We start from the raw sequence: 6128 nt of genomic DNA on the forward strand, positions 1-6128 counted from the left end.
TGGCTCAGTGGATAGAGCATCAGCCTGCGGACTGAAAGGTCCCAGGTTCAATTCCAGTCAAGGGCATGTACGTTGGTTGCGGGCACATCCCCAGTGGGGAGTGTGCAGGAGGCGGCTGACTGATGTTTCTCTCTCATCAATGTTTTTAACTCTCTATCCCTCTCCCTTCCTTTCTGTAAAAAATCAATAAAATATATATAAAAAAATAAACACACACACACAAAAACACACAACATGATGAATCATGACCAATATTCACTCTATGCAAATCCTATATAATAAACAGCTAATATACAAATAGACAGAATGGAGGAATGACCAGTCACTATGATGTGCATTGACCACCGGGGGGCTCACCGCTGGCGAGTGCAGCGGCAGTGGCGGGAACCTCTCCTGACTCAGTGGCAGTCAGACATCCCCTGAGGTCTCCTAGACTGCGAGAGGGCACAGGACAGACTAAGAGACACCCGCAAGTGCACGAATTTCCTGCACTGGGCCTCTGGTATATTGATATATATAAAAAACCTAAGTGACCATTTAACCAGTAGCTATGATGTGCATTAACCACCAGGGGGCAGATGCTCTGACTGGTAGGTTAGTTTGCTCCTGGAGTCCAGCCGATTGGGCACGATGGGCCAGACACAAACTGGAGCCCTCCCTTGGTCCCTCCCTGGCCAGCTGGCCCCGATCAGCCCTATCGGGACTGGGTGAAATGAGCCAGAGACACCCTGGAGCCCTCCCATGGTCCCTCCTGGACCCTGATTGTGCTCTGGTAGGGGTCCGTCGGCCTGGCCTGTGCCTTTGCAATCCGGGACCCCTCTGGAGATGTTGGAGAGCCGGTTTTGGCCCGATCCCCACAGTCAGGCCAAGGGACCCCACTGGTGTACGTATCCGTACACTGGGCCTCTAGTATGTGTGTGTTTGTGTGTGTGTGTGTGAGTGTGTGTGTGTAATATATTTATTTATATTACACACACACATGCCCAGTGACCGGAATGGTGAAACAACCAGAACTACTGGTGGCTATAACATGCACTGTGTCAGCCAACTAGCTTGGTCAGGGGTTGGGGCCAACCACCTTGGCTGGCAGAAATTTGGGGTCTGGGGACCTTGGAGGTGCTTGGTCGCAGGCAGCTGCATGGGCAAAGCTCTCCTGTGGCAGAAGTGGACCCGGGATCAGGGTGCCAGAATCAGGGATGGGGTGGGGAGGCTTATCTGGTGGCTGCCGCAGTCCTCGCAGGCCACGCACAGCAGCCAGGTGTCTAGCACTGGTCGGAGCAGCAGCAGGTATAGGGGTGGCGGGGCACAGGGGACGGAGGTGTCCAGGAATCAGGAGGCACAGGCCCGACCTAGGCACTTACCCTGCCTGCTGGGCCATGGTGCACAGCAAGGCGCTTGGGTAGCACAACTGACCAGTAGGGAAGGGAGCCGGGAGAGTGAGACCCTGCACGAGCTGGAGAACCAAGTGGCTTGGGCAGGGCTGGAATTCATACACCCTCAGTGGCCATGCCCACCAACTCAATGGAGTCCAGTAGTCATGCGGGATGATTAGGGTGGGAGCTGGAAACCCTGGCAGAGTGGGTGGGGCTGCAGACCCACATCTTTTAGGCCTTGGCCTTGGAATTCTGTAGACAACCAGTGTACTGTCTACCAGCGCATCAGAGGTCAGCCCTACTTCAAGAGAGAGGACGTGGTAGAAAGTGGCAAAGCCACAGGAGGGATGGGAGATGTTGTGGCCATCTTTGGGAAACACAGCTGCCATAGTACTCAGTGACTATGAACAGATAATAATCTTTGGTCTCCATTTTACAGAAGAGGAAGCTCAGACTCAAAGAAGGGAGCCTTCCGCAATACCTCACCCACTTCTCATACCTGACCCTGAGCCGTACCCTCAGCCACAACTGAATTCTAGGACACACTGGTAGAAGAAGGGAGCACGAGAGAAACACTGTTCCGTTGTTTCCCACATTCACTGGACTGGGTACTCAATCTGCAACCTGGGCATGTGCCCTGACTAGCAAGGTTGTGACCTGGGGATCCGGAAACTGCTGCCCCTGCAAGTGTCTTCCACCTCCCACAAAACAGGTCACTGGGCACTGCCTCTGCCACAACTGCCTGTGCACAGCCTGGATCCCGCTGCAGAAAGCCTCCACATCTCTGCAAACATGATCACCAGCAGCAAACAGCCCAACCTGCGGGAAGATGCCTCTGCCCCACTTCTGCCTTCAAAATATTGTGCAAGCGCATCCAATTGGCAGAAATGAATTCATATCCAGAAACCTAGCTGCAAAGGGATTTGGGCAATTTCAGACTTTCGTTTAGGAGTGAGATCTTGCCAATGTACCTCATGTGCCTGATATTTATAAAAATGGGAGCTGGCTGGTGGGCCTCAGTGGTTGAGCATCGATCTATGAACCAGGAGGTCACGATTTGATTCCCGGTCAGGTTTCAGGCTTGATCCTCAGTAGGGAGGTGCGAGAGGCAGCTGATCAATGATTCTTTTTCATCACTGATATTTCTATCTATCTCCCTCTCCCTTCCTCTGAAATCAATAAATATATATATTTTTAAATGGGGTCATGCTAGATATGTGTGTTATAATGAGTTTTTCACTTCATGGATCACTCATGTCTTTCCTGTTAAAACCATACTTAGAGAACATTATTTATTTATTTATCATTCATTTTAATTGATCTCAGATAGAAGAAGGGAGCACGAGAGAAACACTGTTCTGTTGTTTCCCACATTCACTGGACTGGGTACTCAATCTGCAACCTGGGCATGTGCCCTGACTAGCAATCGATCCACCACTTTATGGTATATGGGACAATGCTATGCTTGTACCCTGACTCCAAATTCCAGCCTCCAGAACTGTGAGAAAAATACATTTCTGTTGTTTTAGCCACACAAATTTATGATATTTTGTTATGGCTGTCTGAGCTGACTAATCCTATATAATAAAAGGCTAATATGCAACTTGTCCCTTTGGGAGTTCAACCAGGAGACCAGGAGTTTGATTGCTCACTATGACATGTGCTGACCATCGGGGGTGGCGTGAAACATGGCAGGCGAGCAGCAATGGCGGCAGGGTGTTGAGGAGCGAGGGAAGGAGGAGGCGGGGAGGCCAGGATTCAGAGAACCATGTGGTGGTGGCGTGTGGGCAGCGAGGGAAGGATGAGGCAGAAAGGTGGGGAAACGGATCAACCCTAATCACTGGCCAGGCCTAGGGATCCTACATCCTGTGAATGAATTTTGTGCATCGGGCCTCTAGTGTGTGTGTGTGTGTTTGTGTGTGTGTGTGTGTGTGTGTGTGTGTACTAGAGGCCTGGTGCATGAAATTCATGTGGGGGGGGACCCTCAGCCCAACCTGCACCCTCTCCAATCCGGGAGCCTTCAGGGGATGTCCTACTGATGGCTTGGGCCCGCTCCCCATGGTTCTCTGATCTCTGCGGGGCTTGCCTCCTCCACACCACGGCAAAGGCCAATCAGGCCCTGCTGGGTGCTGCCTGTGGGCGCACTTGCCTGCTGGGCTCATGTTGCTGGGGTGATGCCTCCAGCGTTCTGCCGTGGCTGCTATGGGTGCTGCCATCTTTGTTGCAGAGTGATGGAGTGATGGTCAATTTGCATATCTTTTATTAGATTATTTTATATATATATCACCCACCATTTCAGTGACATTGCCTTTAGAACTCAAATGGGCTCAGTATTTGGCAAAACTTCAATCTGGGGATATATGTAATATTTAAGGTGATGTAAATATAAATGGTTAACAAAATCTGATGCAATATCATTGTACAGACTTCCAATATCTCTGAGAAGCTAAGCATTTTCTCTACTATGGCAAAGAATGCCACTAAGAGGATCACTTTTCTTCCCTTGCTTGATATATAATTGTTTCATTCAAGGAAACTTCAATGAAGTTGAGTATTCTGTGAACTCTAAGGTAAGACATGAGCATGAGACAAAACCAACCCACAAGTATAAATATGTCCTCTCAGCAAACTTGCAAATAATCTGATCTTAACAAATTCAAATCCTAGTGTGTTTTACTCATACTCTCCTATATTTGGATTTTTAAAAAAATATACATGTTACATGGTTAAAATATGTGAGAATTATAACACATTTATGTAGTACAGAAAATACCTATTGAAAGGCTTTGGGTAAAACCAGTTTTGTTAATTCTTATAATTTAAATGTATTAAAGGATGACTAACAAATCCTTTGGTAAAGAAAATGAACACCCATTAATTTACCTTTATGGTTATTCTTTTAAATATATTGGGCCATTTTGTAGGCATGTAACTTTTTACTATATGTGGATTTATTTGAAAACTTCTTGACCATTTGTAATCTGTTCATAATTTCTGGTGGAATCCCATTTGGGTAATGAAATTGAATCTGACCTTTTCAGGTATAATTTTCTGGAGATGCCTAATTTAGAACTAACAGTGTGTAATTATATAAAAACACAAGTCCCATTACCAAACAAAAATGAAGTGAATTTTATATAAAATACTAAAGGCCTGGTGCACGAAAATTGTGCACAGGAGGGGGGGGGGCCCTCAGCACGGCCTGCACCCTCTCCAATCTGGGACACCTGGGGGAATGTCCAACTGCTGCAGGGATCAGGCCTAAACCGGCAGTCGGACATCTCTCTCGCAATCTGGGACTGCTGGCTCCTAACCATTCACCTGCCTGCCTGCCTGATTGCCCCTAACCACCTCTGCCTGCCAGCCTGATCGCCCCTAAATGCCCTCCCCTGTGGGCCTGATCTCCCCAAACCCTCTGCCTCGGCCCCACCACCGTGGCTTTGTCCGGAAGGACATCCGGAAGATGTCCAGTCCAATTAGCATATTACCCTTTTGTTAGTATAGATATTGCATAACGTATTGCCTACAATTTGTACAACTTGAGATAGAGGGAAATCACCATTTTGACTCAGGGGTTGAAAATTATTTATAGAGAGGAAATTTATTTTAAAACCTATTTGTAAGTAAAAGTTAAAGTAAATATTAAATACTAAAAAAATTAGACAATAAAAAATAAAAAAAATCCAGAATTTAATGGATGCATACTTTTACATTCATTTCTATTCATTTCTTTTTATCAGAAGCCCATTCTGCATAGAAGTTGGAAAGTTGACTCGTTTCTCAACTTTAGTGACAGAGCTTGCTGAACCTGTATACCAAAAATGAACAATGAAAACTGAGGGGGAAGGTTTCTAAATGGTTTCCAGGAAAGGTATGCCTGAATGTTGCTGTGTGTCAGTATGAGGACAAATTCCTGTAACCATCTTGCCATCTGCCTAAGGATGAGGTTAAGATATGGAGGGGGAGGAGTCAAGAGACTCCAAGAGAAATGGCATTGAAGTTCTGACATAGTACACCTTAAGATAAAAGTCTGAATATTTTGTTAGGCAAAATGTCCTTTTCTAGTGTAAGTTGGGAATTTCTGTTACTTGAAGCCAAAGATATCCTGAGTATATTTAATTTGTTCTACCTTTTAAAATGTAGTTTTAAAATACTCTCTTTTCAAACTATTGTTTTTTATCTACTTTTAAAAAATGTCATTAGGAACCATATTTTCCAAATATAACACAAGTAAGCTAATTTTAAATTCTTAACAATTTTACTTCAACAATTCAATTTAGAAGTCTTTAAAATGTAATTTGAAAACTTGATCTATATTAGTGGCTTTTCTCAATAATGGTTCTACAATTATGAATAACTTAGAAAAGAAATGCCAGTTCATATGAGAGTTGGTCTTTAAAACATGCAATATGTATAACTTTATTTAAAAGGGTAGTGGTGGCCTGAAAGGGGTCAATGGGGGGAAAAGGGAACATATATAACACTTTGAACAATAAAGACTTAAATAAAAACAGGCATTCACTAAAAATTATTCATTTATGTAGATTCCTTTTAAATGTTAAAAATGAACTGTACGTTAATAACCACTGACTTTATAATAAGAAAATGCAAGTTCTTTTCAGAAAGAAAAGTGGTCTTTGAAAAATTATAAACCTTAAAAATTCAATAAATAGAAATAATTTTCAGACATGTCTTTACCACTGAAATATTAGACTTTATTTGATGTTTTCAACATGGACTTACAAAAATATTAAC

General features: G+C 44.4%; 1 pseudogene; it reads right to left on the reverse strand.

Annotated features, from left to right (window-relative positions):
* LOC102772691 overlaps positions 1–1378 on the reverse strand; it is a 6237-nt pseudogene extending 4859 nt beyond the window's left edge.
* Between the last annotated feature and the right edge of the window lie 4750 nt (positions 1379–6128).

Source organism: Myotis davidii, unplaced genomic scaffold, assembly GCF_000327345.1.
Source record: "Myotis davidii unplaced genomic scaffold, ASM32734v1 scaffold742, whole genome shotgun sequence".
NCBI lineage: Eukaryota > Metazoa > Chordata > Mammalia > Chiroptera > Vespertilionidae > Myotis > Myotis davidii.